Raw genomic sequence first — 11,656 nt, forward strand, 5'->3', positions numbered from 1 at the left:
AATGAACTTACATATTTCATTCACTTTTTATCTGGATGGGTACATACAGGGTCACTACCATAATCAGTACCTTTCTGAGGGCTGTGTGGAAACCAGAAAGACATTGACAAGCTAATGAATTTGAAAAAGAGGATATCAAAATTCAACATAAAAATGATTATATGAGAAAATAAAAACGTTTCTGTGGGACATTTACCATCACACCTATTTGTAGGTAAATTGACGCGTGTACAAAGTGTAGTATAAATTTGTACTGGTATTAAAAATTGTACGCCCACCGTGGGACTCGAACTCACGACCCTCAGATTAAAAGTCTGATGCTCTACTGACTGAGCTAGGCGGGCTACTTGTTAATGCATGGTCGAATGTTGGCTCGGGTAGTTATGCGCAACATGGTTAATCGTTATCTCATCAACTTCACATAGCTAGCGTCTAGGATTGATTGGATCTTAGATGTTAGCCCCTTATGGAAACAATAATCCAGTTTATATGGCAATCAACCATTCACGGAGGAATTTAAATTTTGCTGCATAAGGAAATGCACAAATGTGTCATTAGCCGAGCAAGTTGCTAAAGTTAAGACTAGTCATTGTTTCTTTGTGTTAACAGTTATGATTTTACAGTCCGGACAACACAAACACTATCCTTCTGCTCTTCTCTTAAATCTTCGCATTCTTTCCTTAATTTCTCTCAGTTAATTACACATGTGAAAATCACCTATCTTGAAATTTTTTGTTTCCAGAGAAAGCAATGCTTACACACTACATAATCAATTAAATAGTACCTGTAAGTTGATAAACTTGCTTCCAATTAATTGTTCTCTATACATATTTGTGATTTTCTTCTATGGATCGGTACAGGAGAAAATACATAAATACGGAAGGTGTGTGTTAGATGTGGTGGTTTTATTTCTACGACATGGGAGATTTGTGTGTGTGTGTGTGTGTGTGTTTGTGTGTGCATGTGATTTGTATTTTTAAGGTAGCTTTTAAGAATTTGTCAGTCATATCGCTACGATGTCTGCAGTGTGGCAGTTTATAGTGATGGCTAGCACTGGGGCATCATGCCGCAGACATGTGGCATGATGTCCCACCCAGTCACTTTATCCTGAGACCCGGCCGACCAGTCCTAACACTAACCTCTTAATGCTGAGCTCCAAGCAAGGCAGCTGTTAGTACCATATTTGTAAGTCTTTGGTATGACTCGGCCGGGGATCGATCCCACGAACTCCTGCATCCGAGGCGTACGCTGTAATTACTAGGCCACCGGAGCTTTTAGGGATATTTGTTCATTGTCACGTAGTGAGTAGTAGCTAATGAGTTTTCAGTCCTTATGTCTTTATTTAAGTACGTGGAGTTGGACTATTTGGTCAGTCATATTTTGTATGTTCTTCTTGTAACATTATTCTTCAGATATATTTATTGTTGTGTTTAGATATTATTTGGAAGCAAACATTTGTTTGAATTATTCATTGGAGCCACAAAATGCTATGTGGGTTAAAATATTATTTTTGGCCTATTGTGAATTATTTCTAAAGAATTCTTGAAAATGCCATTGTGATATATCAGAACTGTTGGTAGACCAATGCATTTGAGGATGTAGATTTTATTCGGAACATTCTATTCCTTTGGACTTGAAGATAACATTTTGGGATGATTTTGGATGCAATTCATAATGCTGTAAGTCCCTCTTACATTTTCATTTTACAACTTTGTTAACTGAATTATTTGTTCAGTATTACAAACCGTTTTGGTTTTGCTTAGGTTTGTTTTTTAGTGTATGACCATAGATTCGTAATACTATTGGGTAATTATGACTCATTCATTTCTCAGTTAACGAACTAATATGCAGCATTACTGGAAATGCAAATATGATGGCAGCAGTGGGGGACGCATTTATTGAATTTTGTTTTCATAACAAAAAACTCTTAATTCCAAAGACTTGTGCAATGAAATGATATTGACGTGAAATGTAAAGAAAAGCATTTTCGTTTGAACCGAGCTCTGGGCATCTATCTGCACCATAACTGCTAAACGTCATGTGATACAAATATGGCCGCGCCCTTTAAATATGTAATGGAAAGGGCTACGCAGCAAAATCCGAGACTGACAAACTGACAGAATTTGGATGAGTAGTGCCCCAATCTCAGTCGCTAGAGCATCCGACATTTAATCTAAGGGTCATGGGTGAAAGTCCGAGGGTAGGTGGTTATGATTTAGCTTCCACTGATTTTCAATTGTTGTCAAAATGAATATAGATATACCTGCAAGTATTTCTCTCCTTTCCTAAAATGTCCCTAAATGAGAGCGTATCCACATGTCCATGCGAAGGGGATAGAGTACCCAATTTAATCAACTCTAAGAGATGTTGATCATTCTGTCAGCATTTCTTCTTGATTCCAGTAAATCTAACGCATCCACTATATCATATGCAAATTGAATGCATTCATATTATGATACGAATATTATTAAAATATACGGACAGAAGCACAAAAGTCAACGCCAGTCTAAAAGCTCCACCTAACAGACAATATGTTTAAAGTAATGAGACACTACCACTGCAAGCTAAAATCAGTTGTTTCGTGTTCTAAATTGTTTGATCAAACGTTGTAATGGAGACAAAACGAAGAATGCACCGTGAAGACGTATAAACACTTCTCGTTTCAATCAACAATAACTGCATGAGATATGCATGCAGGATGTGTTCACGGTTTTAATGGAGGTACGATCACCGCCTCTCGGACACCTGAATTCGGTGGTCACAACATCGCGGTATAGAATGCGATGATTGTATTGGTGAAAATACTAAGTCTTAAAATTAAATTGTTGCCGTCCAGTTTCGGATGCTCAATCTAAATGAATGAAAATATGGATTTTTTAAAAATGATTTATCAATTGCGAGTTTTGATAATAGTTCTCGATTTAAGTAAGCTAAAGAATGCAATGCATCGTTTGAGAATTAAATGCATTAATTTTACGATTCAAACAATAACATAATATGTAATTCGCAATGTAACACAAATCTCAAAGGAATTTTAAAATCTGCGACTAAAAGTTAATATGTCTTAAAAAGAAGAGAAGAAAAGAGACTAGCACTGCAGGGTACTGCCAGTTCTTTCCTGTTCTGATGAGTTAGATGAAACTTTGCAACGTGGAGAAAATAAAGACTGCACCGTACATATGTGAAAGAAACCTATCTTAGATCAAGTCATGAAGGTTACAATAATGAGTTCACAGTTTTGTGGGAAGTATGATTACGGGCTATCGGACACTCGAAAGCAGTGGCCACAAGGATCGCGCAATCAGGTGCGGTGATATTAATGGTTAAAACACAAAAATGAAGAATAAAAATAAATGACCCCAAAAAAAAAAGGAAAGAAAGAAAGATGTTAGTCGTGAAAATGAATTTTTGCTGACTTACAATTTTAGTTGCTAAATCAAAATGAAGAAATAATTCGGAAGAATTGATTATCAGTATTTTGGAAATTCCCACAATTGATAATAATAATAATAATAATAATAATAATAATAATAAAAATAATAACAATAATAATATTAATAATAATAATAATAATAATAATAATAATAATAATAATAATAACATTTATGTGGACTAAGTACAGCGCCTAAGACGTTAAAGCGCTAAGAGCTCGAAAATATTAGATAACAAACAAAAATATACACCAGAACAAGGATAGGATAGAAAAATCCCAACACTATTGAATTACAAAACAAAACGCTTCAATAGAAGTATATAGAATATGTAAATGAACTTACATATTTCATTCACTTTTTATGTGGATGGGTACATACAGGGTCACTACCATAATCAGTACCTTTCTGAGGGCTGTGTGGAAACCAGAAAGACATTGACAAGCTAATGAATTTGAAAAAGAGGATATCAAAATTCAACATAAAAATGATTATATGAGAAAATAAAAACGTTTCTGTGGGACATTTACCATCACACCTATTTGTAGCTAAATAGACGCGTGTACAAAGTGTAGTATAAATTTGTAATGGTATTAAAAATTGTACGCCCACCGTGGGACTCGAACTCACGACCCTCAGATTAAAAGTCTGATGCTCTACCGACTGAGCTAGGCGGGCTACTTGTTAATGCATGGTCGAATGTTGGCTCGGGTAGTTATGCGCAACATGGTTAATCGTTATCTCATCAACTTCACATAGCTAGCGTCTAGGATTGATTGGATCTTAGATGTTAGCCCCTTATGGAAACAATAATCCAGTTTATATGGCAATCAACCATTCACGGAGGAATTTAAATTTTGCTGCATAAGGAAATGCACAAATGTGTCATTAGCCGAGCAAGTTGCTAAAGTTAAGACTAGTCATTGTTTCTTTGTGTTAACAGTTATGATTTTACAGTCCGGACAACACAAACACTATCCTTCTGCTCTTCTCTTAAATCTTCGCATTCTTTCCTTAATTTCTCTCAGCTAATTACACATGTGAAAATCACCTATCTTGAAATTTTTTGTTTCCAGAGAAAGCAATGCTTACACACTACATAATCAATTAAATAGTACCTGTAAGTTGATAAACTTGCTTCCAATTAATTGTTCTCTATACATATTTGTGATTTTCTTCTATGGATCGGTACAGGAGAAAATACATAAATACGGAAGGTGTGTGTTAGATGTGGTGGTTTTATTTCTACGACATGGGAGATTTGTGTGTGTGTGTGTGTGTGTGTTTGTGTGTGCATGTGATTTGTATTTTTAAGGTAGCTTTTAAGAATTTGTCAGTCATATCGCTACGATGTCTGCAGTGTGGCAGTTTATAGTGATGGCTAGCACTGGGGCATCATGCCGCAGACATGTGGCATGATGTCCCACCCAGTCACTTTATCCTGAGACCCGGCCGACCAGTCCTAACACTAACCTCTTAATGCTGAGCTCCAAGCAAGGCAGCTGTTAGTACCATATTTGTAAGTCTTTGGTATGACTCGGCCGGGGATCGATCCCACGAACTCCCGCATCCGAGGCGTACGCTGTAATTACTAGGCCACCGGAGCTTTTAGGGATATTTGTTCATTGTCACGTAGTGAGTAGTAGCTAATGAGTTTTCAGTCCTTATGTCTTTATTTAAGTACGTGGAGTTGGACTATTTGGTCAATCATATTTTGTATGTTCTTCTTGTAAAATTATTCTTCAGATATATTTATTGTTGTGTTTAGATATTATTTGGAAGCAAACATTTGTTTGAATTATTCATTGGAGCCACAAAATGCTATGTGGGTTAAAATATTATTTTTGGCCTATTGTGAATTATTTCTAAAGAATTCTTGAAAATGCCATTGTGATATATCAGAACTGTTGGTAGACCAATGCATTTGAGGATGTAGATTTTATTCGGAACATTCTATTCCTTTGGACTTGAAGATAACATTTTGGGATGATTTTGGATGCAATTCATAATGCTGTAAGTCCCTCTTACATTTTCATTTTACAACTTTGTTAACTGAATTATTTGTTCAGTATTACAAACCGTTTTGGTTTTGCTTAGGTTTGTTTTTTAGTGTATGACCATAGATTCGTAATACTATTGGGTAATTATGACTCATTCATTTCTCAGTTAACGAACTAATATGCAGCATTACTGGAAATGCAAATATGATGGCAGCAGTGGGGGACGCATTTACTGAATTTTGTTTTCATAACAAAAAACTCTTAATTCCAAAGACTTGTGCAATGAAATGATATTGACGTGAAATGTAAAGAAAAGCATTTTCGTTTGAACCGAGCTCTGGGCATCTATCTGCACCATAACTGCTAAACGTCATGTGATACAAATATGGCCGCGCCCTTTAAATATGTAATGGAAAGGGCTACGCAGCAAAATCCGAGACTGACAAACTGACAGAATTTGGATGAGTAGTGCCCCAATCTCAGTCGCTAGAGCATCCGACATTTAATCTAAGGGTCATGGGTGAAAGTCCGAGGGTAGGTGGTTATGATTTAGCTTCCACTGATTTTCAATTGTTGTCAAAATGAATATAGATATACCTGCAAGTATTTCTCTTCTTTCCTAAAATGTCCCTAAATGAGAGCGTATCCACATGTCCATGCGAACGGGATAGAGTACCCAATTTAATCAACTCTAAGAGATGTTGATCATTCTGTCAGCATTTCTTCTTGATTCCAGTAAATCTAACGCATCCACTATATCATATGCAAATTGAATGCATTCATATTATGATACGAATATTATTAAAATATACGGACAGAAGCACAAAAGTCAACGCCAGTCTAAAAGCTCCACCTAACAGACAATATGTTTAAAGTAATGAGACACTACCACTGCAAGCTACTATCAGTTGTTTCGTGTTCTAAATTGTTTATTCAAACGTTGTAATGGAGACAAAACGAAGAATGCACCGTGAAGACGTATAAACACTTCTCGTTTCAATCAACAATAACTGCATGAGATATGCATGCAGGATGTGTTCACGGTTTTAATGGAGGTACGATCACCGCCTCTCGGACACCTGAATTCGGTGGTCACAACATCGCGGTATAGAATGCGATGATTGTATTGGTGAAAATACTAAGTCTTAAAATTAAATTGTTGCCGTCCAGTTTCGGATGCTCAATCTAAATGAATGAAAATATGGATTTTTTAAAAATGATTTATCAATTGCGAGTTTTGATAATAGTTCTCGATTTAAGTAAGCTAAAGAATGCAATGCATCGTTTGAGAATTAAATGCATTAATTTTACGATTCAAACAATAACATAATATGTAATTCGCAATGTAACACAAATCTCAAAGGAATTTTAAAATCTGCGACTAAAAGTTAATATGTCTTAAAAAGAAGAGAAGAAAAGAGACTAGCACTGCAGGGTACTGTCAGTTCTTTCCTGTTCTGATGAGTTAGATGAAACTTTGCAACGTGGAGAAAATAAAGACTGCACCGTACATATGTGAAAGAAACCTATCTTAGATCAAGTCATGAAGGTTACAATAATGAGTTCACAGTTTTGTGGGAAGTATGATTACGGGCTATCGGACACTCGAAAGCAGTGGCCACAAGGATCGCGCAATCCGGTGCGGTGATATTAATGGTTAAAACACAAAAATGAAGAATAAAAATAAATGACCCAAAAAAAAAAAAAGGAAAGAAAGAAAGATGTTAGTCGTAAAAATGAATTTTTGCTGACTTACAATTTTAGTTGCTAAATCAAAATGAAGAAATAATTCGGAAGAATTGATTATCAGTATTTTGGAAATTCCCACAATTGATAATAATAATAATAATAATAATAATAATAATAATAATAATAATAATAATAATAAAAATAATAACAATAATAATATTAATAATAATAATAATAATAATAATAATAATAATAATAATAATAACATTTATGTGGACTTAGTACAGCGCCTAAGACGTTAAAGCGCTAAGAGCTCGAAAATATTAGATAACAAACAAAAATATACACCAGAACAAGGATAGGATAGAAAAATCCCAACACTATTGAATTACAAAACAAAACGCTTCAATAGAAGTATATAGAATATGTAAATGAACTTACATATTTCATTCACTTTTTATGTGGATGGGTACATACAGGGTCACTACCATAATCAGTACCTTTCTGAGGGCTGTGTGGAAACCAGAAAGACATTGACAAGCTAATGAATTTGAAAAAGAGGATATCAAAATTCAACATAAAAATGATTATATGAGAAAATAAAAACGTTTCTGTGGGACATTTACCATCACACCTATTTGTAGCTAAATAGACGCGTGTACAAAGTGTAGTATAAATTTGTAATGGTATTAAAAATTGTACGCCCACCGTGGGACTCGAACTCACGACCCTCAGATTAAAAGTCTGATGCTCTACCGACTGAGCTAGGCGGGCTACTTGTTAATGCATGGTCGAATGTTGGCTCGGGTAGTTATGCGCAACATGGTTAATCGTTATCTCATCAACTTCACATAGCTAGCGTCTAGGATTGATTGGATCTTAGATGTTAGCCCCTTATGGAAACAATAATCCAGTTTATATGGCAATCAACCATTCACGGAGGAATTTAAATTTTGCTGCATAAGGAAATGCACAAATGTGTCATTAGCCGAGCAAGTTGCTAAAGTTAAGACTAGTCATTGTTTCTTTGTGTTAACAGTTATGATTTTACAGTCCGGACAACACAAACACTATCCTTCTGCTCTTCTCTTAAATCTTCGCATTCTTTCCTTAATTTCTCTCAGCTAATTACACATGTGAAAATCACCTATCTTGAAATTTTTTGTTTCCAGAGAAAGCAATGCTTACACACTACATAATCAATTAAATAGTACCTGTAAGTTGATAAACTTGCTTCCAATTAATTGTTCTCTATACATATTTGTGATTTTCTTCTATGGATCGGTACAGGAGAAAATACATAAATACGGAAGGTGTGTGTTAGATGTGGTGGTTTTATTTCTACGACATGGGAGATTTGTGTGTGTGTGTGTGTATGTTTGCGTGTGCATGTGATTTGTATTTTTAAGGTAGCTTTTAAGAATTTGTCAGTCATATCGCTACGATGTCTGCAGTGTGGCAGTTTATAGTGATGGCTAGCACTGGGGCATCATGCCGCAGACATGTGGCATGATGTCCCACCCAGTCACTTTATCCTGAGACCCGGCCGACCAGTCCTAACACTAACCTCTTAATGCTGAGCTCCAAGCAAGGCAGCTGTTAGTACCATATTTGTAAGTCTTTGGTATGACTCGGCCGGGGATCGATCCCACGAACTCCCGCATCCGAGGCGTACGCTGTAATTACTAGGCCACCGGAGCTTTTAGGGATATTTGTTCATTGTCACGTAGTGAGTAGTAGCTAATGAGTTTTCAGTCCTTATGTCTTTATTTAAGTACGTGGAGTTGGACTATTTGGTCAATCATATTTTGTATGTTCTTCTTGTAACATTATTCTTCAGATATATTTATTGTTGTGTTTAGATATTATTTGGAAGCAAACATTTGTTTGAATTATTCATTGGAGCCACAAAATGCTATGTGGGTTAAAATATTATTTTTGGCCTATTGTGAATTATTTCTAAAGAATTCTTGAAAATGCCATTGTGATATATCAGAACTGTTGGTAGACCAATGCATTTGAGGATGTAGATTTTATTCGGAACATTCTATTCCTTTGGACTTGAAGATAACATTTTGGGATGATTTTGGATGCAATTCATAATGCTGTAAGTCCCTCTTACATTTTCATTTTACAACTTTGTTAACTGAATTATTTGTTCAGTATTACAAACCGTTTTGGTTTTGCTTAGGTTTGTTTTTTAGTGTATGACCATAGATTCGTAATACTATTGGGTAATTATGACTCATTCATTTCTCAGTTAACGAACTAATATGCAGCATTACTGGAAATGCAAATATGATGGCAGCAGTGGGGGACGCATTTACTGAATTTTGTTTTCATAACAAAAAACTCTTAATTCCAAAGACTTGTGCAATGAAATGATATTGACGTGAAATGTAAAGAAAAGCATTTTCGTTTGAACCGAGCTCTGGGCATCTATCTGCACCATAACTGCTAAACGTCATGTGATACAAATATGGCCGCGCCCTTTAAATATGTAATGGAAAGGGCTACGCAGCAAAATCCGAGACTGACAAACTGACAGAATTTGGATGAGTAGTGCCCCAATCTCAGTCGCTAGAGCATCCGACATTTAATCTAAGGGTCATGGGTGAAAGTCCGAGGGTAGGTGGTTATGATTTAGCTTCCACTGATTTTCAATTGTTGTCAAAATGAATATAGATATACCTGCAAGTATTTCTCTCCTTTCCTAAAATGTCCCTAAATGAGAGCGTATCCACATGTCCATGCGAAGGGGATAGAGTACCCAATTTAATCAACTCTAAGAGATGTTGATCATTCTGTCAGCATTTCTTCTTGATTCCAGTAAATCTAACGCATCCACTATATCATATGCAAATTGAATGCATTCATATTATGATACGAATATTATTAAAATATACGGACAGAAGCACAAAAGTCAACGCCAGTCTAAAAGCTCCACCTAACAGACAATATGTTTAAAGTAATGAGACACTACCACTGCAAGCTACTATCAGTTGTTTCGTGTTCTAAATTGTTTATTCAAACGTTGTAATGGAGACAAAACGAAGAATGCACCGTGAAGACGTATAAACACTTCTCGTTTCAATCAACAATAACTGCATGAGATATGCATGCAGGATGTGTTCACGGTTTTAATGGAGGTACGATCACCGCCTCTCGGACACCTGAATTCGGTGGTCACAACATCGCGGTATAGAATGCGATGATTGTATTGGTGAAAATACTAAGTCTTAAAATTAAATTGTTGCCGTCCAGTTTCGGATGCTCAATCTAAATGAATGAAAATATGGATTTTTTAAAAATGATTTATCAATTGCGAGTTTTGATAATAGTTCTCGATTTAAGTAAGCTAAAGAATGCAATGCATCGTTTGAGAATTAAATGCATTAATTTTACGATTCAAACAATAACATAATATGTAATTCGCAATGTAACACAAATCTCAAAGGAATTTTAAAATCTGCGACTAAAAGTTAATATGTCTTAAAAAGAAGAGAAGAAAAGAGACTAGCACTGCAGGGTACTGTCAGTTCTTTCCTGTTCTGATGAGTTAGATGAAACTTTGCAACGTGGAGAAAATAAAGACTGCACCGTACATATGTGAAAGAAACCTATCTTAGATCAAGTCATGAAGGTTACAATAATGAGTTCACAGTTTTGTGGGAAGTATGATTACGGGCTATCGGACACTCGAAAGCAGTGGCCACAAGGATCGCGCAATCCGGTGCGGTGATATTAATGGTTAAAACACAAAAATGAAGAATAAAAATAAATGACCCCCCAAAAAAAAAAGGAAAGAAAGAAAGATGTTAGTCGTAAAAATGAATTTTTGCTGACTTACAATTTTAGTTGCTAAATCAAAATGAAGAAATAATTCGGAAGAATTGATTATCAGTATTTTGGAAATTCCCACAATTGATAATAATAATAATAATAATAATAATAATAATAATAATAATAAAAATAATAACAATAATAATATTAATAATAATAATAATAATAATAATAATAATAATAACATTTATGTGGACTTAGTACAGCGCCTAAGACGTTAAAGCGCTAAGAGCTCGAAAATATTAGATAACAAACAAAAATATACACCAGTACAAGGATAGGATAGAAAAATCCCAACACTATTGAATTACAAAACAAAACGCTTCAATAGAAGTATATAGAATATGTAAATGAACTTACATATTTCATTCACTTTTTATCTGGATGGGTACATACAGGGTCACTACCATAATCAGTACCTTTCTGAGGGCTGTGTGGAAACCAGAAAGACATTGACAAGCTAATGAATTTGAAAAAGAGGATATCAAAATTCAACATAAAAATGATTATATGAGAAAATAAAAACGTTTCTGTGGGACATTTACCATCACACCTATTTGTAGCTAAATAGACGCGTGTACAAAGTGTAGTATAAATTTGTAATGGTATTAAAAATTGTACGCCCACCGTGGGACTCGAACTCACGACCCTCAGATTAAAAGTCTGATGCTCTACCGACTGAGCTAGGCGGGC

General features: G+C 35.3%; 3 non-coding genes across 3 annotated transcripts; all 3 read right to left on the bottom strand.

The window, feature by feature from the left end:
• Positions 1-4,036: 4,036 nt before the first annotated feature.
• Trnak-uuu (transfer RNA lysine (anticodon UUU)) lies at positions 4,037-4,109 on the bottom strand. Its single transcript has one exon. It is a non-coding gene; the product is annotated as a tRNA-Lys (tRNA).
• A 3,712-nt stretch (positions 4,110-7,821) lies between these two features.
• Trnak-uuu (transfer RNA lysine (anticodon UUU)) lies at positions 7,822-7,894 on the bottom strand. The gene has a single exon. It is a non-coding gene; the product is annotated as a tRNA-Lys (tRNA).
• A 3,689-nt stretch (positions 7,895-11,583) lies between these two features.
• Trnak-uuu (transfer RNA lysine (anticodon UUU)) lies at positions 11,584-11,656 on the bottom strand. The gene has a single exon. It is a non-coding gene; the product is annotated as a tRNA-Lys (tRNA).

The sequence above is a fragment of the Sinohyriopsis cumingii genome, unplaced genomic scaffold (assembly GCF_028554795.1).
Source record: "Sinohyriopsis cumingii isolate HCF-2022 unplaced genomic scaffold, ASM2855479v2 utg001656l, whole genome shotgun sequence".
Taxonomy (NCBI): Eukaryota; Metazoa; Mollusca; class Bivalvia; order Unionida; family Unionidae; genus Sinohyriopsis; species Sinohyriopsis cumingii.